General features: G+C 33.1%; 2 long non-coding RNA genes across 2 annotated transcripts; both read left to right on the top strand.

Annotated features, from left to right (window-relative positions):
- The first annotated feature begins 7,807 nt into the window (after window positions 1–7,807).
- Window positions 7,808–10,573, top strand: LOC143049821 (uncharacterized). Its single transcript, XR_012970324.1, has 2 exons — window positions 7,808–8,060; window positions 9,012–10,573. It is a non-coding gene; the product is annotated as an uncharacterized LOC143049821 (long non-coding RNA).
- Window positions 10,574–23,460: 12,887 nt separating this feature from the next.
- LOC143049822 (uncharacterized) lies at window positions 23,461–25,566 on the top strand. The gene is made up of 2 exons (XR_012970325.1): window positions 23,461–23,581; window positions 23,976–25,566. It is a non-coding gene; the product is annotated as an uncharacterized LOC143049822 (long non-coding RNA).
- The last annotated feature ends 97 nt before the right edge of the window (window positions 25,567–25,663 follow it).

Genomic DNA, 25,663 nt, shown 5'->3' with positions numbered 1-25,663 from the left:
CCACCCTTCCGCCTGGGATGAAAAAGAGGTTTAAAATTTTCATTTTTAAGTAGAGTGTATTGAGACCTTCAATTTGATATATCAGATGACCCCATTTGACAAAGTGCCAAAAATGATGCAATATCAACGATATAAATAGAAGTTATGAAATTTACAAAGTCAATGCAAAACATGAAAATTTCAAAATGATTTTTTGGTGGTTTTTTTTAATGGAATGTTTTTGGTATTTGGTCAAACATATAACTATGTTAACCTCTTCAATTTCTTACAGATTTTAAGTGGTAAGCTCTAGTTGATTCAGAAATACATGCCTCCGCTCGCAAAACTTCAAACTGCATTATCTCTAACACGACAATAGATATCTCAAATCTGTTAAATGATAAATGATCTACAGTTGAAGGACAACATTATAGAAAAAGAATTGGGACAATTTTAAAGTTCACCAAGGTCATAATTAATCATCAAATATATGATGCAATACCAAACTTAAGAACCGGAAGTCGTAGAGACATGGGACTATCACCATTCAACTCAGGACCACTTGACCTTTCAAATATCACAAGGTCAAGGTCATAGTATAATGTGAAGGTCAAGGTGATATTTCATCATGACCTGACATTGACCTCAAATTGAAGGTCTTGAACTACTGATCATCTTTGCAGTTTATAGTAGGTTGATATCTGTTACCTTTCAAAAGATATACACTTGTTACTATAGTTTTAAGAATTATGTTGTTGTAACTTTTGAACAGACAGTCGGACATTTTTTAGCTTAATGTATAAAATGTAGAGCTCGTCGAGGGGAACATTTTATACACAGTATGAGTGCAGCAAACTCTTATAGTTTTCTTAATATGCAAGCTTGAAATTACAGCGTAATTTCTTTTTGCACTCTGTGACCTTTGACCTTGGTGCAGATTAAAGGTCACATGAATTAAAGAATATTAGTGAAGGTCCCAAGTCTTTACGACTTCCGGTTCTCGAAATATAATTTTTCAAAAAAATATATAATTTTTCAAGGGAAATAACTTCTTATCAGGGTAAATAATCTACAATTTTTTTATGTTTATTAACATTGCCATCTGTTCCTGTACATGATGCCATTTTCAATTCTATTCTATCTTTTATACTTTTTAAGAAAAATGCAAATAATAAAAATGCTTCAAGGGGATATAACTCTCAAAGGGGATGATGAAATCCTACACAGCCTCATCTGGTATTACGTCATAATGAGATATATCGATGGTCAATATTTGGTCTTGATGACTTCAATAGAAACGGGGGGAGGGCATGTCAAAAAAATGTTGGAAGAAAAAAAAACATTAGAAAAACAATAAGGTCTTTCCCATGTAGGGGAAAGACCTTAATAAATGGCTATTAAAAAAATAAGGAGATGTGGGAAGATTGACAAGCGTACGGCCTTCAACAGTGAGAAAAAAAAACATACCGTATAGTCGGTTAAGAAAAGGTCTCGTCATGAACAAAAAATTAAACAATTCAACTGAGAAATCACACTAAGTACATGTTATTTATATAAAATAATTTACGGAAAGCAAATATGACAAACATGAATTAACGACAACCACTGAACTTAAGGCCCCTGACTTGTGAAAGACACATACGAAATGAAGCGGGGTTAAACAATCCTCACCTATACTGACAAAATGTTGAAGAACAAGCTATACAAATCTTTTGAAATATGTCATATAGATTGTTATACATGTAAGATAGGTCAGACATAAAGGTGCAATGTTAATGACGTCTAGAAAATCAAAAATGTTGTAATTAAAAAAAAGAAAGTTGCCTTTGTTTCTGTAGAATGAATATAATATACTTATTTTTTAGTCTAGTTCAGGGTTCACGGCGCGGACGCAGATGGGGGGGTTCCAAGGGTTGGAACCCCCCTTTTTTTTGGACTATCAATGCATTTGAATGGGGACATGTAATTGGACCCCCCCACCCCCCCCCCTTTGTCCTGGGTTAGGAACCCCCCTTTTTAAAATGGCTGGATCCGCCCCTGGGTTCACGCATATATAAATTTTTCAAATTAAAAGTTAAGCTATCATAAACCATATATAAATTGTACACGATATCTTATGTGTTTATTCCTACTTTTGAACTTATAAAAATGATATACAATTGACACAGCTCAGACAAGATTTTTAATTTCTATCATATATCTTTATTTGAATCTTTTTGATGGAAAATTTTGTAAATATATTACATATATAATGTATTGATAACGCATCCGTATGCATCTCCTTTAGACAAAAAAAAAAAATATGAAATAAGTAAGTCATGTGCGGTTACATGTGAGGTACAATGTGGTTAAAATGTAGTATAATAGTTAAAATACTAAAGATTGTAAAATATATCTTTAGAAAATTTGAACGTTTTGTTGAATGGAAAATTACTAAAAAATGATTAAGTGGAATTTTTTACCGAAATGAGGGACGGCCAATTCTTCTGTCATTTTTTATCGCTTGTATTGAAAATCGGAAAGCTGTTGAAAGCTACAGGAGTTGAATTCTAAAAAAATGTCTAAATCAAACTGAAATAACAATTGAAAACACGTCCAACGGGATACAATGCAGGCGCGGATCCAGAGGGGGGGGGGGGGTTCCGGGGGTTGGAACCCCCCTTTTTTTGGACGAACAATGCATTTGAATGGGGACATGTAATTGGACCCCCCCCCCCCCCTTTGTCCAGGGTTAGGACCCCCCTTTTTAAAATGGCTGGATCCGCCCCTGCAATGCAAAAATTCGTACTACACATTGCTGTATAAATTATGATAGATACTACACTACATGTGTACACATCGCAAATGCATTTTTTCGAAAACAGTGAGAAAATAAAATACAAATATTTTGACAATTTTTAATGCGTAATAATTTAGGACTAGGCTGTAAGATGTTTCACTATGGATATAAAATGTAGATTGAATATCTAGACCAAATTCTGACGAATGGACGAAAATCAAAATTAGATGGAATGAAAGGAAAACATAAAGAAGGGCAAACATTAAAAAAACAACAACATGATAATCTAAAAAGACCAAGGTCTCCGCAAAGTGTTGTAGCAAACGGTTAATATATATATATATATATACTGAATAGAGTGAGAAAATTCATTAGTATATAACAGTGCAATTAAAAAAGTTTAAATCACAAATGTCAAAAGCTTAAAGCTATATACATGTAACACAGTTTTTGTCGAGTTAGAATTAGTTTATAATTCATTTGCTTTTTATACTAATCTATATACATGTATCTGAATCATTACGTTTTATAAAGCCAAGTATGTTTTTTTTTTAAATGCAAAATTAAAATGCACAACATTAACAGTGTTGCTACGCTCAGTATATATATCATTCCAAAGTTTAAAATATAATTATACCAATACGTACAAGTAAACGTGTCACCATCATGACTTATTGCTTTATTTGTAAAACGACATGGGGTTTAAGTTCTAAACTATTACATATGAAAATTATTCTGTTTTTTAAACATTATAAAGATAGATCATTAGAAACGGGCTTTTTAATTTTTAAAATTTTTTTAAAAACTTTGATATAATATTTTGGGAATTGCCTTTGGGGACATACAATTTGCAATGATTAATATTACAACGGAGAAAATCTTGATATACATGTGAAATCATAAAATTTAGGAAATGACAAAATCTTCAACAAAATCAATTTATGGAAACGGCACTATTGTGTGTACTTTTTTCCAATAAATACACTGTCCACAGCACACATCTTGCACGAAAGTTTTATGACCGCAAGACCCGAGCAAGCTTCTTGCTTAATTGATCTCTACTACCCTTTTCTCCAACCCCACTCCCTGTGTTTTCCCTTATCATGTGTTATCTGTTATGTATTCTTCAAGTACTTGAAATTAAAATCCTGTTTCAAAGTTCAGATAAGCTACATCTTATTTTGATTTTTTTTTATGGACACAGTCTAGATGACAAGAAAGGGGAGGGTATGTGCATGTAAAACTGGTTTAACTGAACCACATGTTGAACTTTCACATACTTCTAGAACAGTCCATACTGATAAAAAAAAAATGTTCGTTGTTTTTGTCTTTACTCGGACGTCTGCAGTGTTCTTGATAACGTGGTTTTTGAGTCTGATACGTTTTATACTTTTTACGGTGGGGTTGCTGGTAGAGTGTTTCAGATAGTTGAATAACGTGTCAAAACTGAGGTTGAGAGTTCAAATTCCGCACGTTACAGGTGTGCTCGACTTCAATCTGAACTAATTAGGTTTGTCTGTTATTCTACTGAAGGTTGCTTGTTGTCCACGGACAATACGTCTCTCTCCATAAACTTACAGTCACTCTAAAGTTCTTACATCATTCAATCAATAAACATTAGGGGAAAACAATCTAATTATTATTTCTCATCCTCGTTTGTTCGACTTGACCTCAGTTATACCGAATAGGTTTGCCATAACAAAAAACGACCACAAAAATAACATCATAATGTTGTTGGTGACCTATCCAGTAAAAACCAGTTTATTCTGCGCATATCTGCATCTTGATGTACACAATGTAATAAAGTTAGTGAAATGAAACATCCGTTATGCATGTCTTGTTAATAACCTTCTATTTCGTTATAGTCATTTACGACATGCTTTGAACTTTTAACCACAAGGTAATCAACTATAGTAGTTCTTACTCTTCCGTGTGTACCAAAACTTTCCACTATGACCTCACAGCCTGCATTTACCTGTTTCGGTCTGATCCAGTTAATACTTGACATCCATTCTTCATAATATGTTAGTTATTATAATGTAACTCCCTTGTCAACCCCAAAAGGGATTGTGCATCAAATGAAAATAAATGAGAAAATGTAAAGCGTTTTAGATCAAAGAATTTTAATGTCAATGAAAATCCAAAAGTACGCGTGGTATTAAGAAATATAAAATTTAACTATTTTACGTAAAATTTAAGATTACTTGATCGTGATTTCGGGCGTAGCTTTCATCAGATACTAAAGCAAAGGTTAAAACTTGCCCTGCGTTGCTTTCAATAGATACGAAAAAGAAAGTTCCTAAAATAAATTGGCAATGTATATATATGTATTGGATGTTTAGCTTACGTGCAAAAGCCACCAAGGGACGGTGCTGCATGGCAAGGTGGGAGGTAGACTCACATAGTATACATACATGTAAAATTTGGTTATGATATTATGAGCAGATGCACAAACCCGGTTTGTCATCCTCGTGCCTGGTGCAGAAGGGTTGAAACATGTTGTAAGATGACATGACTGCAAGAGGCACCAAAGGACGATGCTGAATAACATGCCAAAGTTTTCAAAGTACCAAATTAAAAACATACTTAAATATAATATATGGGAATAATTATGATTGCCAATGGTTAAATAAATACAAGAAGGTTCATTATTACTATATGTACAGGGTTTCCCCTGGGTCAATTATTTTTTTCGCCACCTCTTTCGCCAAAACAATATATTTTTCGCCACTTTATTATTTTTTTCGCCAAGTAACATAAATATATTTTTCGTTTAAAATTTACCTTTTTTTCTACCCCCCCCCCCCCCCCCTTTTTCCCTTAAATAAGATGATTTCGCCTTTTTGAACTAAGAAGTGGTTTTTACAACAAAACAAAAGCTTTTATCATGAAATTGATCCCTCATTTCACGTGTAGTCATTACATTGAAGGGTTACTCTCATTCGAGGGGTTGTTCCCAACCTTTTGGATATATTTCTTCATAACGACAGATTTCTTTTCTTGACCATCGTAAATGAAAAAGTTGAGACGTAGAACTATGCTTGAAACCGTGACGTGTGTCACTCAAACGACTTTAAAGTAGTCTCCCTAATCAATTACCTATAAAAGTCAAAAGGATAATTAAAGTTTTAAATCGGAGATTTTTCTTGCTTTTAAACATTTTTCGTCACAACAACAGCTTTCTTTTCTAAACTATCTTTAAAAGGAGAGGAGACGTCAAAAGTTTGCTTCAAACACGTGTGTCGCAAAGTGGTAAATAAATTCTGTATGTGACATTTAGCGGAAGCCATTTAACCATATCATTTTGTCAAACAATTCAATCAACGCCTTTATTAATTAGTCCTTTGTTGACGATAGCTATAAAATGCAATCAGCTGATTATTGATTTTCTGTCCAAATCTTAATGAGGTCAAGATGAATTCTGAGTATTGTCTGATCCGGTAAAGTCCAAGAAACTCGAAAAAAGTAAATAAACAAGATGGGGGAAAATAATTCGTTATATGTATTTCTTTCGCCAAATTCTTTCGCAAATGACGAATTTTTATCGCCACAATTAGCGGAAACCCTGCCCTATTATCATAGGTGAGTCTAGGTAAGAATATTGCCATCCTCGTGCCTGATGCAGATACTCAAGATCTATCTTTTGTCTTCATCATTCAGGTCACATCAACAGATATTAATATATCAACATTTTCTTCATTAAGTAGTCAGATTAGTTTTTGGCTAGGAATCAAGTGCTTAAAGTTAGGAGACAGTGAGTTGATCATGGAGTGCATACAGTTTCTTCTAGTTGAAGATGATGTACATGGACATAAAAAGTGTGAAGCCGTGACACTCATTTGACTCACTAAAAATACAAAATGATTTGTTTCGGATTATATGATATCATTACACATAATTGAAACGAGTTTCTTGTAATTTGAAAATTATCCTTATTTATTCCTTGGATCTTTCTTGCGTTAGATCCTAGCATACGTTTAAAAACAGCCCCTCTCCTCGTCTTTTTTTTTCTTCTAGTGAGGAACGGTTCAAACTCAGAATCAGATATAAGCAATTATATTTTATCGTACAACCTTCAACAGTGAGCAAAACCAATACTGAAAACAAGATATTAAAGGCTCCAAGATACACAAAATATAAAACAATTCAAACGAAAAAACTAACGGCCTGACTGGTACAGAAAACATTAAACGATTTTTCTTTTTGATAACAGCAACAAACGAGTTCTGAATTGGAGGCTCCTCAAGTGACACCCCGTGGGCCGGCACATACAGAATGTTGCTGAAATAAACATGTTTATGGTCAATAAACGACGAACATAAAAAATATACACAGAAAGCCAAAGAATTGGCGACAGAACCCTATAAATATGTTAGATGCTCAAGAAGGGCTAACAGAATCTAAAATGAAAAAAAAAGAAAGATTTTCGCGTTTTTTGTTTTTTTTTGTTTTTTTTTTAATTTATTGTTGGCCAAAAAGAATTAGTATAACGAAATGAAATGCGCCAAATTAAATTCGGTATTTTTTTTTTCTTTCTCGTTGACGGAGCAATCAGTGGCGGATCTATAAAACAAAGGGGGCATCCGGGGGTTGGAACCCCTTTGTTTTGACGATCAGTGCTTTTGAATTTGAACATATGATTGGAACCCCTTTTAAAATATGACTGGATACGCCCGTGACACCCCTGCATGAAGAAGTCTGCATTTTGTGATGTTTGTTTTTATATACCAGGCAAACCTTTGAAAGCTCTGTTGGCTGGACATGTAAATATGACCGAGAAAATGCTATCAGATTGCGTTATCATAGATGTAAGAAGATGTGGTATGAATGCCAATGAGACAACTCTCCATCAAAGTTACAATTTGTAAAAGTAAACAATTATACATTGTAGGTCAGAGTACATGCTTCAACACGAAGCCCATGCTGATTATTTATATTTTGTTTATTCTACTTTGTCCTGACAATAACCATAACACAAGACCTGACGCCAATACAATGGTTTATTTGAGTGAACTAAACTACGCTGTTTGACTGTCAACAAACTTGTGGGAGATCCATATACTATTTTATTTTTAGACCGATGACTATCATTAGACCACGTCAATGAGTTTGTACCTGTTCCGAACATTTGATTTATTTTTAGCAACGGAAAATTACCTGTATAAAAAAGCAACTCCCACTTTAAACTGGAATCATATAAAACATACAATCGAAGCAACAGTGTTGTGACATTTTAAACAGTAAAGGCTTAGAATATATATACAAACTGTGTGTTTCACGAAGAATTGTTTTCGTCATAAAGGTAAGCCAAGTCAAATGTAATGTTTATTGATCGTTTCGTTTGCTTTTCAATGCTTTTTAAATACTCTGTTTTGATTAAATTTTAGTTTTTGTTACAAACACATATGTTTGAACTCGGATCGTATATACATGTACAAAAATGTATTATTCACTGGTTTTTGTTATGATAAAGAGTGTTAATTTCATATTATAAAAAGTTACTTCAAATTCAATGTATTGTAAACAAACTAAAAAGGATCTCTTTTTATTTGTTTTATTTGAAATTGTATGCTAAACACATAATACATTTAGTGTGTTTCACATGTATAGTGTGTTTCTTGTTCAACGCGTTAACATGTTTAATATGGAGGCCCCTCATGGGGGGGGGTCCTAGTAATCACATAATCACCATTTTTTTGCCAATATAATCACATAATCATTAAATATTTGCTTATCTTTAGTAATCAAATAATCATAAACTAAAAATACAGTCCTAGGTAATCAAATAATCATGAAATATTTGGCTTAATAATCAAATAATCATTAAAAAAACGGCCAAGTAATCACATAATCAAAAACCCCATGAGGGCCCTCAATATGGTTTGAAGTATTGACGAACAAATATTTTTAGAGTTCGACAAATGTTTGAAGGAGGAGTATTCGTCTTTGAGATTAAATTTGAAAATCAAGCTACTGCATTTTTTTCTTCTTAAATAATGAAATTTCATTTATTAAAACATATAATAGACGACATGTTTAAAATTTAAGTATTTTGTTTATACGACGAAGCCTCATGTTTCACAGCTGGTCATAACGGAAGAAAACACTAGTGTCTTATTTACTTATTAAGTTATATCTATAACTGGTTGGGATAGCAAACACTTAACATTAAAACTCGTATGTGACAATTTCCTGCAGATTTACAAGTACTTTGTAAATATTATATTTTGAAAATCTTCCTTGTCCCTTGCAGAAAGAAGAAATATGTCAGAAATTATGCATGGTGAAATGAGCTGCGACAGGTGTGAAATGGTCCACTGCTTCCCGGAGCCTATCAGAAAGCAGGTTGTCGAAATTTTGAAAACTGGACAAGTCTGTAAGAAATCACTCCGCAATGAAGACATTTTGTTATATTTAGAAGTTAGTTGTATGTCTCGTGCTCTGAAGACAGCTTGTGAAGAAAAGCTATTAGAAAGCATAGAAGTAATGAGTTCATTAGATGCTTTACAAATCGCTGAAAAGTACGAACTTTCACTCCTAAAGAGAGAAGCTATAGAGTTGATAACCGAACATTTTCAAAACCTATGGGATAATGATGCTTTCTTATACCTTCAAGAACAGAGCTTAGAAAGCCTTTGTCAAATTGAAAACGTAGTTCAACATGAAAATATTTTTCGAGCGTTGGAAAAATGGCTAGATTGGAATCCTGAAGGTCGTATGGCGATATACTGTAAACTTTTGAATGTTGTACAGAAACAGCGATCTCCTCGAAAGGATTCCGTTACTGAAAAGACATACCAACTATATCACGCGATGATTATGTCGTCTGCTAAACCAAAATCGTCCATTGTAGCCGCTGTCTTTAACTGCGATGGCGATCTGGTATGTCACAGGAATTTGTTTAAAAGTAATGACATAAAAGACAAGTTTTCTGTTGCTTGTGCACAAAAAGATGAAACCGAAGCACCGTACGTTTACATTTCATCTGGCAAACATGTGGTTCGGTACGATCCCGTTCTGTTGAAGTACGAAAACTGTCATGATCTTAATGATCAGCGGTCAGAATGTTCATTGGTGGTTCTTGGAGATTTCATTTACGCTCTCGGTGGCCACCATAATGGAAACAATGTATTGGGAATAGAAGAACTAGACACAAAACACAATCGAAATAAACTCTCTATCAAAAAGTCCTGGAAAACCATTGCACAGCTTCCGGATAATGTAAAGCTTTCGTTCGCTCCGTGCGTGGCTTATAATGATAAAATATATATTGTCGCCGAATTACAAAATGATGAAAATCAAGAGTCTACGTGTGTTTTAACTTTTGACCCAAATGACAAATCCGTGGAATTTGTGAATGATTTCCCAAAGAAATGCTCAGACTGCCGAGCCGTTCTCAATGAATCTAAATTATTCATTGGGTCAAGCGAGGGATATTTTCTACAATTTGACATCGAGACAAATATGTTTGCCTTCTGTTCAGATCTACCAACAAAAGGAAATTATTTTGGAATGTATACTGCAAGGAACAAAATTTATGTCGTTGGCGCGTCAGCATCCGATAATGACATTGAGAGATTTGAAAAAGCCGAATATGATATTCAAACAAACAGTTGGAAACGAGGACAGGAACTTCCATGTAATCTTCCTATATACGGAAGCTGTGACATAAAGGTGCCTTCCTATACTCGTTTGATCCCGTTTAATGATTCAAGGTGACTAGACAGGCATTATTTAAATGTTATGACACATATTGTTGATTTAATGCGTTTTATATATTTGTTTATTTATTTTATTAAATCTCTAAAATGTAAATATTGTATTCGATTGTTCCTAATTTTACCTGAAGGATTGCAAATCTAATTTATCAAAATATCAAATTAAAAAATATGCATATACCCTCAAGTCAACAAAGTTATGCGTCTGTTATTAGTTTTATTAGTTCATCGTTATATGTAATACGGTCATCAACACAGAGCTTTGGCTCATACCAAACATCAAGCTATAAAAGGCCCCAAAAAGGATTAGTGTAAAACCATTAAAACAGGCAAGGAATTATAGGGTTAGGAACACCTTATAGTTTTTCACATTTAATTTACAGGAAAACAACAGAAAAAGAGCGAACCCATGATATATTAAAATAACAGAAAAAGATCGTTTTAATGATATTCCAAAATAACAACAACAAAAAAGAACGTATCAATATATTCCAAAATAACAGAAAAGGAACGTATCAATGATATTCCATGCTATCAAAATTAGATGATACTCTCAAGGTTAAAGAGTCCACAAACAAAAGCATACAAGGACGAAAATGGTTGTTTTTTGTTCATTATCTTTTTTTATTGTGATAAAACCGTTTGTTTTCTGACGACCGGAACGAAATATCCCATTCAATGAACTTGTGGAAGTGTTGATTTATGTTGTTTCAAATGGTTCACTTGGTAAACTTGTATATACAATCAAAATACAGAGCTGGCCATTGTAAAAGGTCATTTAAAACATATAAAAAGAAGAAATATAACATGATAAAAAAGATATAAACATGTTTATTTGCCAATCTAATTTCCATTTTCACATGAGTGCATTTTTAAGTTGGTATAGAAATTACAAATTATTTTACTATTTCCTTGTTAATTGTGAACTGTATAATTGCTATCACAAAATGTCTGCATTAATAATTCGGACAACTTTCTACGTACATACGGAAGCGTATTAGCGCCACACATTTTTTTTTTATTATTTTTCTTCCTATGTTTGCGTTATAACGCAAACCTTTGCGATGTAACGCAAACCTTTGCGTTATAACGCAAACATTTGTTTTATCTTATTTCTTATTTAATATTCAAAGGAAACAGTAGTTATTAATGGAGGAGACTGTATATAATAAAATTTATCACCTTAGTAGTAATTGCAAAGTAAACTGCTTGAATAATTAGATCATATCAATGACTAATAATGAGCAGAATAATATAAGAAGATGTTGTATGAGTGCCAATAAGAAAACTGTCCATCTAAGTCACTATTCGTAAAAGTAAACCATCATAGGCCGAATTACGGTCTTCAACACGGAGCATTGGCTCACACTAATCAACAAACTATAAAGGTCCCCAAAAACGATATCCAAGTTACTACTAGTATATATATTACAAAGAAAATTGAGTAAATTGAGGTTATACCTAAGAAAAAAATAAACCCTGCTAATATAGCTATAACCGAATATAAATATACTTCCAAAGTAAGCTCTCGTTTGAGAACTGTGTAAAGTAGGTTACATTCAAACAAGCTACCCTTTGGCAATACATGTATAGAATGAAGATGTTTTATTAATAAAATTATGTTCTCTCTATTCAAATTGCTACCCAAGCATCTTAAAAATACTTCATTATATTGAAATGAAAATTCAATGACTTTCTATCAAAGAATCTTGATCATATTCTGAGATTTAAAAAAAAATGTTTCCTTATTAATAATTCATTTTAAAGCAGAAAGATCATTTTGTCTATTTGATTTGGAGGTTTCACAATTGTATGACATTATTTTTGATCTTTCAATTTTAATATGACTATATACTAAACTATATCTATTTTCTTGTTAAATTATATACTTTTCTGATGCACAAATCAGTCTTAATTTATGTATAATTGCACTTCAATTATTCCATTATTCCTATGCATATTTATTATAATGATTTGGCCTTGTATGTATGTTTCTTTTTTTATCTACTAGTAAATCACATCCGAAATGAATGACAGACGGACATATATACAAAACTTAATGAATAATTGAAATAAAGATGTTTGCGTTATAACGCAAAAGGTTTGCGTTAAACGCAAATGTTTGCGTTGTAACGCAAAGGTTTGCGTTATATCGCAAATGTTTGCGTTATAACGCAAAGGTTTGCGTTATAACGCAAATGTTTGCGTTGTAACGCAAAGGTTTGCGTTGCGTTACAACGCAAAGGTTATAACGCAAATGTTTGCGTTGTAACGCAAAGGTTTGCGTTACAACGCAAAGGTTTGCGTTATATCGCAAAGGTTTGCGTTATAACGCAAAGGTTTGCGTTATAACGCAAACATAGGAAGAAAAAAAAAAAATGTGTGGCGCTAATACGCTTCCGTACGTACATGTATTGCGAATGAAAAATTATATGACATATAAGATAAAAAAAAATATGACATATTTCAAATATCGAAAACATTAGGTGAATTTTGTATTTGATTTTCATGTAATTAAAGTTGAATATATTTTTTAAATTATCACGATGTGCAAAGCAGGATATTTAAGGACTAAACAGAGACATCAACCACCCAGAAAGATTCTAGAAATTTACATGCGACCCGTAACAATATAGACCATCCTCAAAACAGCATCTAGAAGTTAACATACAGTCCGTAACAAATCAGGCGTCTATACAATATTACAAACTCTTGTGGCAGTATGTTTTTTTATTTGAAATCTAATATAAAGATTAAGTGATATTATATACATTTTATTGTGTAATGATGATTTATTTAAGTGGTGTATCTTCTTCCTTGTTACAACTGCGTATTTTTTTAGGTATGATTTCCTTTTGACCCCCCCCCCCCACACTTTTTAAGCTCATCTTGACCGAAGGGCTAAGTGAGCTTTTCTCATCACTTTGCGTCCGTCCGTCGTCGTCGTCGTCCGTCGTTAACTTTTACAAAAATCTTCTCCTCTGGAACTACTGGGCCAAATTAAACCAAACTTGGCCACAATCATCATTTGGGTATTTAGTTTATAAAATGTGTGGTGTGACCCGGCCATGGCTAAAAATAGAACACAGGGGTAAAATGTAGATTTTGGCTTATAACTCTGAAACCAAAGCATTTAGAGCAAGTCTGACATGGGGTAAAATTGTTTATCAAGTGAAAATCTATCTGCCCTGAAATTTTCAAATGAATTGGACAACCGGTTGTCTGGTTGCTTCCAATGAATTGGTTATTTTAAGGAAATTTTGAAGTTTTTGGTTATTACCTTGAATATTATTATAGATAGAGATAAACTGTATATAGCAATAATGGTCAGCAAAGTAAGATCTACAAATAAGTCAACATGACCAAAATGGTCAGTTGACCCCTGATGGAGTTATTGCCCTTTATAGTTATTTTTTACCAATTTTTCGTAAATTTTTGTAATCTTTTACAAAAATCTTCTCCTCTGAAACTACTGGACCAAACTTAACCAATCTTAGCCACAATTATCATTAGGGTATCTAGTTTAAAAAATGTGTCCGGTAACCCGGCCAACCAACCAAATGGCCACCATGGCTATAAATAGAACATCGGGATAAAATGTAGATTTTGGCTTATAACTTTGAAACCAAAGCATTTAGAGCAAATCTGACAAGGTGTTAAATAGTTTATCAAGTCAGTATCTATCTGCCCTGAAATTTTCAGATGAATTTGACAACTTGTTGTTGTGTTGCTGCCCCCCCCCCCACCAAATTGGTAATTTTTAAGGAAATTTTGCCGTTTTTGGTTATTATCTTGAATACTATTATAGATAGAGATAAACTGTAAACTGCAATAATGTTCAGCAAAGTAAGATCTACAAATAATATAAAAAGAAGATGTGGTATGATTGCCAATGAGACAACTATCCACAAAAGACCAAAATGACACAGACATTAACAATAAGTCAATATGACTCAAGGGGTCAGTTGACCCCTTAAGGAGTTATTGCCCTTTAAAGTCAATTTTTAACAATTTTCATTAGTTTTTACAAAATATTTTCCTCTGGAACTAAAGAGCCAATTTCATAATAGATAGACAAAATTGTGAGTAGCAAGAATGTTCAGTAAAGCAAGATCTCCAAACACATCACCATCACCAAAACACAATTTTGTCATGAATCCATCTGACGTTCGTTTTCCTTGCTTGATATGCATATAGAACAAGGTGTGCGACACAGGCTCTTAAGAGCCTCTAGTTTGTTTATCCCCTTTTCGTGTACGTATGTCTAATTTGTTTTAAATCTGTTGTGGTCGATGTGTGGTTCTTTTTGTATTTTTTAATCAGATAGATAATAATTTTAAAATACAAAATATTATTAATTCACATACAATTGTGTACACACATTTCATTCTAAAGATTCGATCTCCCACCAACGACCCTCTTTATTAACAGCAACATCTATAGTTGACTGATCTACAGCAATAAGGATTACATGAGATAATATTTTGTGGTAATAAACTCTTCAAAGATCACGACCAGCCCGTCAGAGTCAAAGGTCAATCATGAATTATGGTTCAATTTATCTTTTATACTTAAAATTTGTTGAAACGGACAACAAAAGACATCCTGTGACACGAGGGTCTGTATATGGTTTACAAACGAGAGAAAGGTCCAGAATAAAGGGAGAAAAATAAAAAAAATTAGAGAAAAATCCACCAGCCAAAAAGAAGTACAGTGAATAATTATAACGTATAATTATATGAAGAAAAGAGAAGAATGGGACAATCAGAAAAAAGAATACAGAAACAAAGGACCCCCATTCATACCCTCTTATATTTCTACATTTTTGTACGATGTAAAATCATACCAGAATACCGGGTAAGAGAACTCCGATTGAAAGTATCAATACTTTACCAATATTTAAAGTTTTTGATTTAAATTGAAATAATATTATTATAGTTTCCAGCACTGTAAAATAAAACACCGTTAAATAGCTCTTCTAAGCCACAAGGGTTACTGCATGGGAAATAGAAATATGTTCATTCTTGGTATTCTTCTGACCGACAGTAACACACCTGCTAAAGGGGGTTGTTCGTTTGGCTGTGTGCCATGCACAAATCCTATAAGAATAGGTGCAAACCAATGCTCCGTGTTGAAGGCCATACCTTGACCTATAATGGTTTACTTTTATAAATTGTTATTTGGATGGAGAGTTGTCTCATTGGCACTCATACCACATCTTCATACAATTATATATGATACGTGTAGGTAGGAAATGGGGAGGGGGTTAGGCACCCTTCCCCCCCAAAAAAAAACCAAACCACACACACAATTTTCTTGTCTTTTAAAAAGCTATTTCCTGTCTCTCTTTCTTATTCATATTTTCATTGTTGGTCTTCTTTTTGGCCAAACAACGAGAGAGGAGATGGGAGTGGGGGACTATGCCATTATCAGTATCATGGTGAATGTAGCTATATTTACATTTACCGCTAGTAAACAGTCATTCAAAATAGATAAACATTATGTGACATGATTTTTTGTTGGGTAGTAGACTGCAAAATATTACTAAAACAGAGACCGGGCTACGTTGATTTGCCATTGGGAAGACATAATTGAATTTATGCAAATGAGACATGTATCACATGATGCATTTGTAACAGATGGAGATATAGCTAATGTACATGTATGAGGGTGTGAATGGGGATTACAGAAAAGACCATAAAGAGCAGAACAATAAGAAAAATAGAGAAAAAATAGACCACCAAAAAAAGAACAGAGAATGAGGTTGCTAACTAACATTATTTCCATATCCAGCCCTTTATTCTCCTCAGTTTGGCTTTCCCCTCGATGAAATGGAACCACAACAGACAGACTCATGGACAACTCCTGCTTTGTCACATATTTCTTCTGATTTTGCACTTCCTACTTTCCTTTTCGATTATCAAAATAACAAAAGGAGCAGATATCAATCTACGAAAATCTAGAGCGTGAAATTAAGTGTTGTCTTTGGTTGGTGTCTGACTAACTTATTTTTGTTTTCTAAAAAAATCAGGCCATTGGTTTTTGTGTCTTTTATAATAGCTTAACCTACGGCATGGGATTTTGCTCATTGTTGAAGGCCGTATAATGACCTACATATAGATATTTGTCTCACTGTCAATGATGTTTCATCTTAACAATATCTACCAATATCATAAACTTTTCTTTGTCATAGGGATTGTCTCTCTTTGAAAGACACGAATGAGGATAAATATATTTTGCATTTCGAATCAATGTACATGTACAGACGACAACACGAATGACAAAAAAACAAACATGCATCTACAGAAGTTAACAGATAGTGTTACAATTTAACGGATGTCTATTAAATACGTTGAATATAAAATCGCTCAGTTGCTAGACAGACTACATGTGTACTACATTCAACTGAAACTATCGATGCTCTGTAATGAACACATATTTCACCAATTTACAAAAATGGCCAAACGGATTAATAAACCAAAGAATTGTTCAAGTACATAATAATACAGTTTTAGGTCAATGTCAGAAAAATATCAACTTTTTGTATGAGGCTGAGAAACTGGGGAAGTGCGAGGTTCTACCGAATACAAAAAAGTTTATATAGCTATTTGAATTGTAAAACTAATTTCAAACTTATTTTCACCCCGTAATGAACCCTGGATTGTGGGTAAATAAACTGATCATAGATACCAGGATTACAATTTTATATTTACGCCAGACGCGCGTTTCGTCTACAATAGACTAATCAGTGACGCTCGAATAAAACAAGAATGTGTCCATAGTACACGGATGCCCCACTCGCACTATCATTTTACATGTTCACTGGACCGTGAAATTGGGGTCAATACGTACTTTAATTTGGCATTAAAATTAGAAAGATCATCTCATAGTTAAAATGTGTACTAAGTTTCAAGTTGATTGGACTTCATCAAAAACTACCTTAACCAAAAACTTTAACCTGAGCTTCACACTATCTTCTTCTTTGTTCAGTAGACCATGAAATTGGGGTCAATACTTTAATTTGACATTAAAATTAGAAAGATCATATCATAGGGAACATGTGTACTAAGTTTCAAATTGATTCAACTTCATCAAAAACTACCTCGACCAAAAACTTTAACCTGAAGCGGGACGAACGAACGGACGAACGGACGAATGGAGGCACATACCAGAAAACATAATGCCCCTCTACTATCGTAGGTGGGGCATAAAAATGTTCAAAAGGCCAAATAAAGGACGAAGTTGAAGAGCATTGAGGACCGAAAATTCCTAAAAGTTTTGTCAAATACCACAATATCACAATTTCTATAAACAAGTACATGCATGAGGCCTCGTTGTGAATCACAGAGTTCCGAAAAATGTGCAAATACATAAAGCGTTGAGACTGATCATGACGAGAGCTAAAATATTAATATAAGAAATAATTGGCCAAAAAAAAATAAAGAATAGAAACAAATGACATTGGAACTAAGGAATACAGAAATAAAGACTCCATTCGGCAATCCTGGGTAAATTCCTCTACCCTCCCTCGAGGGTACGGAATCGGTCGAGTTGAGACGAATGTAAAGACTCCAAAATACAGACCCCGGCATGTGTGTTTCTTAAATAGCTGTTTTATTAAAGAATGTGATATGTTGTTGAGTATGTGTCAACTAAAACATGTTTAATTTCATTGACTTCTTTTTAAAGGATGTACTTAGGTGAGGTTTTGTTGTAAGTGTCAAATGTTCGGACTCCTTGGTGTTTTTCCAACGATACAAGGTAAAATAGTTTGCCCTTTAACATATATTTATCTTTTAACATATTTTTTTTTTAAGACTAACTAGCTCATTAAAAATCATTTGACAAAATTTAAGCAGATTGTTGATTTTCTTTCTTTCGATTTGAGACCCAAATAATACCAAATGAATCCAAATATAAGGTAAAAGTCCGAGTCAGTCTTGTCCCGCCATATTTTATAAGTCAAATATCTCGAAAAGGAGCCCCATGACCTATCAATAATTTTAGCTTATTTTGATTCTTAACTCACATACTTCCAGCTTAAAGTATCAATTTTGAATTCTTGATTTATTAAAATTTTACCTAAGATCACCTAAGTACAAAGTCATCCTTAAATTGTTATTTCATTAAATGAAATACATGCATATGTATACAATGTAGGTATATATTTAAGTTTTAGTTACTTCGAGTACTCTACGTGTCTATTTAATGTTGGAATGTGTAAGTACCCTGCCACGTTAAATCTGTAGTTTTGTTAGATGTATTTCTGCTTTCTATCGATAAAATGGGTAACTGACTTTAAGACCTTTTCAACTGATTACCACGTAACCGAAAGATACACAAATGTAGCTAGTATAATTAGAAATGTATTTAAAGCCCGGAAAATATATATTACGAAAAAAATATCGTGATGTGGGATTTCCGAATCTTGATGTATTGTCGAAAAATGATAATTCGTTCTTATGATATACTGATATACATTTGTACCACTGTTGTTATCCCGCTAACATGTTTAACCCCGCCACATTATTTATGTATCTGTGCCTGTCCCAAGTCAGGAGCCTGTAATTCAGTGGTTGTCGTTTGTTAATGTGTTTCATATTTGTTTTTCTTTCATTTTTCTTTATATAAATAAGGCCGTTAGTTTTCTCGTTTGAATTGTTTTACATTGTCATATCGGGGCCTTTTATAGCTGACTATGCGGAATGGGCTTAGTTCATTGTTGAAGGCCGTACGATGACCTATAGTTGTTAATGTCTGTGTCATTTTGGTCTCTGGTATTTTTGACAATCATACCACATCCTCTTTTTTATAATATTAAACTTTCTAGTCTTTTTCTTGTTTGTCGTTTCGGGACTTTTTGCAGCTGACTATGCGGTATAGGTTTTAATCATTGTTGAAGGCTGTACTGTAATCTACAGTTGGAAATGTCTGGTCGGTTGGTCTCTTGTTGAGATTTGTTTTAATTGCAATCATACCACATCTCCCTTTTTATACATATAAATTATGATAGCAAATGATTTTTTAATTTCATCATAATCACTTTCACGTACACATGGGAAGACATGTCAGTACAAGGAAGAGTAAACAGTTACGACTGATAGTACCTGCTGAGGTCGTTGGGTTGCTGTCTCAGTGTGTTGTTTTGACATCGCGTTTCCCTATATCTTGAACTTTAATTGATTACGTAAGATAAATTGTGTCTATCTAACCACAAAACGAAATAGATGGAGATGTTGGAGGTACATTTGCTTTTCAGAAATAACCTATTATTGGGTTCGCTTGTTCGAATATTAAGTGCGTATGTAATGGTGTACATTGTACCTACATGTGTTTTAGTTTTTGTTTTTCTACAAATATATATAGAGATGTACATTACGTTTAAAATAACCTACGAAAACCATTCAACTGAATAGTAATACTTGTACAAAAAATGTATATGCTTTAAGTTAAATATGGAATTTAAACAATGGAAGTGCAGTGTCGCATTTCCTGTTCGTTAACAAATCTTGCAACTCTCTGTGAAAGATTCGTATGTAAAAAAAACACTGTTTCGGGTTGCACAATAATAAACAATTCTTCTTCTATAATGTCCCTGTGACATTCTAATTTTGTATATCGATTTGATAGCTTAACGTCCAGTGGCCACTATTTCTTGCACTTTATCACGCTTAGCCGACCAGAAACCCTATTCTGGCCAAGGTTTTACTACCGAATGGACGGAGTCCGGGGATCACACTTTTCTTATACCTCAGTTAACTATAAAAGGCCCAGAAATGATAATTTGTGAATATTAAATGAGATTTACCCGATATGTTGATGACATAGATTGGAGAAGAATTAGGAAATTTACAGTTTTAACTAAAATAGAGCGATATCACCTTTGTGTAGGATATTTACCTACAGATTAATGTATATAATTCATTTATTAATAGCTTTATCATAATCTTTATCATACGACAATACATTTAGCCTCGGAAATCCCGCATCACGAGTTTGTTTACAGGGATATTTGTTCATAATCTATGTTTTCCACACTTTACCCGGAAGTGATCTCGATGAATGTTCATTCATTATGAATATATAATTATAAAAAATATTCGAGTTTAACATAAATTGCATTGCACACAATAATAAATTTTCGTTAACAAAATTTGCATATTTAAAAGTTCGTTAGTTAAAACAATTAATTTCTAGGCGAAAACAGATTTGAGGGAAGTGAACATTGAATCGCACAGCGAAGAGGGACTGCTTTTTGGGGGGGGGGGGGGGGGGCAGAGGTGTCCTACATTTCTGCATGCTTTATTTTGTAAGGCCATTATACTCTATTCTGTATATTTTTTGTCCATTTTTCTCTATTAGCTTTCTTTAATAAATTATTAAACTTTTGGCGCATTATTCTCTTTTCAGAGTACTGTGCATGCGCATTGTGTCAACACTGAAAATAGAAATTGTGTATTTAAATATCTATGGGATTTTTAGGTGATAGAGCATTTTAATTTCTCGGATGTATAAATAGTTTTAATAAACTGAAACGTCTTTGGCAGATGAATAATCCCCATTTAAAGTAAAATGTTTATTATTATGATAATAGACACTGTTGTTGTTGTCGATCCTGCGAAAATTGTTTCGAGAAAGCGAAATGTATCGATCCTAGATAACATCGTCGGGGTCGGCGTCGGCGGCGTTTGTATTTAGGTTCAGTCTAAGGTTACAGTTTTTATTAGACTTCAATAATTTTGTAAAGCCTTTATACGATTTTGGTAAACTGGGACAGACGATAATTGCTTATGACTAGAATTCCTTTTTTTTCTGGTGAAAAATGAAAATTAAAAAAAAAACTATTTTGATTTAAACAAATTGTTGTTCCTTTATACGTGATACATACATATATATAGTAGCAAAAATATTATAATACATGAATAATCGGTGCTCGCAAATAAGGAGATGTCGCGTCTTCGTGATGTGAGATGCAGGGGTAAAAGTGGTGATGTGTGATTAAAGGGGGTATAGGACCTCAGGGAAAAGGGGAAAAGTAGGAAGTTGGAAACAATGACATTAAGAAAGAAGGAAGTCATCGTTTAAATTATCCTAAATAAAAAATGAGTTATACATTTATATATTTTGGAGTTAAGTATGACGTTAATTTTCACTGAACTAATATGCATTTTATTTAGGGGCTAGCTGAGGCCTACCTTTGATTTAGTCAGGTTTATAAATAATTCAAACAAAACAAAGTACTTCAGATAATTTTTTGATAAAAAATTGATAGAAAAATAAATAATCTATAACTATGGCTACTTAAAAGACTCAATAAAGAAAATTAAATAGGAAACAGATAATAAAAAAACAACAAAGGATAGGACAGTTTCCGTAATTTTCCACGGGCACTGCACGTGTATTATTCTACCAAGGTTAAGTTTGATTAGATATCATGGCTATATTACTACCGACTGAAGCTGAATTCTAATTTAAATAATGTAATGTTTCTATGCCCCTTAACTAAAAGTTGACGGGGAAAGGGGATTGTAATACCCCTGTCTGACCTCGTCCATTTTCCGTCCCATTAAGGCTATATAGTTATTCCATGTCTGTCCATCCGTCCGTCCCATTATGGGTATATATGTTGAAGGCCGTACTTTAACCTATAATGGTTTACTTTTTTAAATTGTTATTTGGATGGAGAGTTGTCTCATTGGCACTCACACCACATCTGCCTTTATCTATATAGTTATTCCAGCTAGTACAACTCCTCATACAGTTAAAATGCTAGTCGAAAGTTTCACTTTAGTGGCTGTTTGTACATATATTGAAAGTTTGCAAGTAGTCAGGACTAAAATTTATATTGATATTTGCTCTTTTTGAGATAGTTAAACTTTTTCATTGTAATGACAACAATTAAAGTGCTGTTCTTTTACTGTTCGTGTGTTATTTTTTTTCTTTTATTTGCGCAGATTTAGTCTTTCATTTGATTTAATTGTGCCGATTGTTTGCAGGCAAATTACAGGTGAATGCTATTTTATTTATTTATCACGGCACAAATGAAAGATTAAAACTTTTTAAAATAGGCGCAAAAATGTCATACGCCTCTTGTGAATTGCATTTCAAAATATTTATTTAACAAATCCTTTCTTGATGCTTGATGTACAGAAGAGTGCATGCATGGACATTTTTATGGTTGAATCTTTTTGTCATATAAAAAACTGTTATCACATTTTTAATTTTCATTTTCTATCCTAATCAATGAAATGACAGTTTAGAAATAGAAATACACCTAGAAATAACAGATTGAGACCTGTCATAATTGATACGAAATATGAAATGTTAGTTTAAAATCAAATAATTATGTTTCCATTTTTTTTTATGGTATCTAAACTATTTTTTTTATCATTTTTTTTCATACAAAAAAGTAATACTAAATTTGTTCGTTTGATTGTATACGGCCTTGCTAAATTTGAAAGGACTTAACCGATGAAAATAGGTTTCTGGAATTTTTTCCTTTTCTTTACATTTACCAGTAAAATTAACAAAATGATTAAGTCATGTAGATTAAAAATTTCCAATTGGTTGCGTCATTTTTTTTTTTCAAATTGTTGTGCAATTAAAGTTAACACGTGGAAGATACGATGTTATAACGATCAACGTTGTTTTAGATAATTAGTGACCAGTGACTCCTCGCTCGTATCGATATATCATAATTGATTTAGTATAAATGACGTCTTATAAGTGTTTGTGCATTGTGACCATAGTAGCTTTTAAACAAAAATCAAATTCGCATTGAGCTTCTGGAAACCAAGAGTTTTTAATAATCCTCATTGATATTTTAATACAGGTAAACCAGGTAGGGGAATCCCTATTTACCGTTGTTTACATTTATTTTTAAATATGACCATGATGACAAGGAATATAAACGAAACTAATATCTATTTTTAAATTTGAAATATTTCCACAATTGAATTTTCAAAACAGATATAAAAGCGTCTCTACACAGGTGTTGAATCATACCAAAACAAAGAATTAAACGGAACAAAGTATTGAAAGTGTCACAGATTTATTAGAGATTTTAATTTACTTTTAGGACAAAAAACATATTATCAATAATAAGGTAGGTCATCCATACATTTTAATATTTATTTCATTTGTAGATATGTTTTTTATTTTATTTAATTGGTTATTTTAAAAGAGAAAAAAAACTGGACGTGTTCAAAGATTAGTTTTTAATACAATTTTGGTGTGACGAATATAATACTCAGATGTTGTCGTTCTCTTTTTCTTTTTTCTGTATATACACATTTAAAAAATTTATAATATAAATATGAAAATCAGTAGTGAAGTGCTTATATATATAACACATCCGATAGACTTTACTAGTTTTAAATCATATCTCACGCTCAGTTAATCTGTATGATCGGAAATATAAACACTTAACACGGCCTTTGTCGTTTCTCCTTCAAACATAATGTACTAACTGTCTTATACACATTTTCTTTGTTTTATAGGATAACTTTGATGTAAACTCTGAAGATGCATGAGGCCACGAGCTATGTAGACAAATGCGAAATGGTAGTCAAAAGTTACCCGGACCATGTGCGTAAGCACGTTGTGGAGATTCTAAAGACCGGAGTTGTACCAGAAGGTATTCTTGCCACTGACAATATCGTGTATTACCTGGAGGTTGGTTGTATGTCTCCGCCACTGAAATATGCGTGTGAAGACGTCTTACTAAAACATATCAACGCCAACAATTGTGTAGACGCGTTAGAAATTGCAAGTCGATTTGGATTACTTAGTCTGATGAAAACTGCAACAGAAATGGTATCTGAAAACTTTCACAATCTCTGGAATACTGAATCATTCACCCGTCTCAGTGAAGATGATCTAGATACACTTTGTAATATTGATAAGATAACTAGACACAAGGACATATTTCGTGCGTTACAGAAATGGCATGGTTGCAACCACGAACCCCGAATGTCAACGTACTGCAGACTTCTTGAAGTTGTTCAAAAAAGAAGGACTGAAAATCCAAAACAAGAAATCAAAAGAAAGTGCGCCACATATCACGCGATGCTTATGTCGTCTGCTTCCAAGTCAAAAACTGGTGTAGTTACCGCTGTGTTCAACTGCGATGGAGAAGTCGTCTGTCATCGCAGTCTTTTTAAAAGTAATGACATAAAGGGAGATTTTTCTCTAACATGTGTTCAGAAGGACGAAACAGACGCGCCATATGTTTATATCGCGTCTGGTAAACATGTGTTCAGGTACGACCCAATTGTCAACAAGCATGAAAGCTGTGAAAATCTAGTTCATAATCGATCTCAAGGTTCATTAGTTTCAATGGGAGACTGTGTTTATGCAATAGGCGGACATCACAATTACAAAAATGTGCTAGAAATTGAAGAACTCGATACTAAATCGCACAAAGGAAAACTATTCAAGAAAAATGGATGGAAAGTTATAGTAAAAATACCAGAACATATAACACTTCGATCTGCTCCATGTTTAGCTTACAAAGATGAAATTTACATAATAGGAGAGTCGATGTCATCTCCGGAAAATAAACTGTGCTTAGCCGTTCTTGTTTTCAGTCCAAATGACAAATCCATCCGAGTCGTTGCCGAGTTTCCAAAGAAATGCTCAGATTGCAAGGCAATCCTACATGACAAAAATATTTATATTGCTTCCAGTGAAGGATATTTTCTTAAGTTAGATATAGTATCAAACATTTTCTCTTCATGTTCCGACTTGATTGCGAAGGAAACGAACATTACAATGTATTCTGATGGAAATATGATTTATACCGTCGGCAGCTCCTCGTCCGGTCAATTTGAAAGAAATTGCTATGATACTGAAACTAATAGCTGGAAACGAATTCTAAATTACAATTTCAATTTACCAGTACATGGCCTTTGTGACATTAAAGTGCCCTCTTATACAAATGTAGTCCCATTTTATGATACAGTATTTAAAGAAATTAAGCGCTAATATCAATGTTGATCTTCAATATATATATATATATATATCTATATATATTGTTATGCATTTATACATTGTTGTTTATATTATGAATTAAAAAATATGAAAAATTAATTCTGTTATGCGTTTCTTAAAGTAAACATTGAAGTACAAGTTTTTAAACCTAACAATCAGAAAACGCCGGGAGGAATATAAAAGTGGGCCTTTATTA

The sequence above is a fragment of the Mytilus galloprovincialis genome, chromosome 10 (genome assembly GCF_965363235.1).
Source record: "Mytilus galloprovincialis chromosome 10, xbMytGall1.hap1.1, whole genome shotgun sequence".
NCBI lineage: Eukaryota > Metazoa > Mollusca > Bivalvia > Mytilida > Mytilidae > Mytilus > Mytilus galloprovincialis.
The sequence above is the reverse complement of the archived record's forward strand: the minus strand, read 5'-3'. Positions and strand labels throughout refer to the sequence as shown.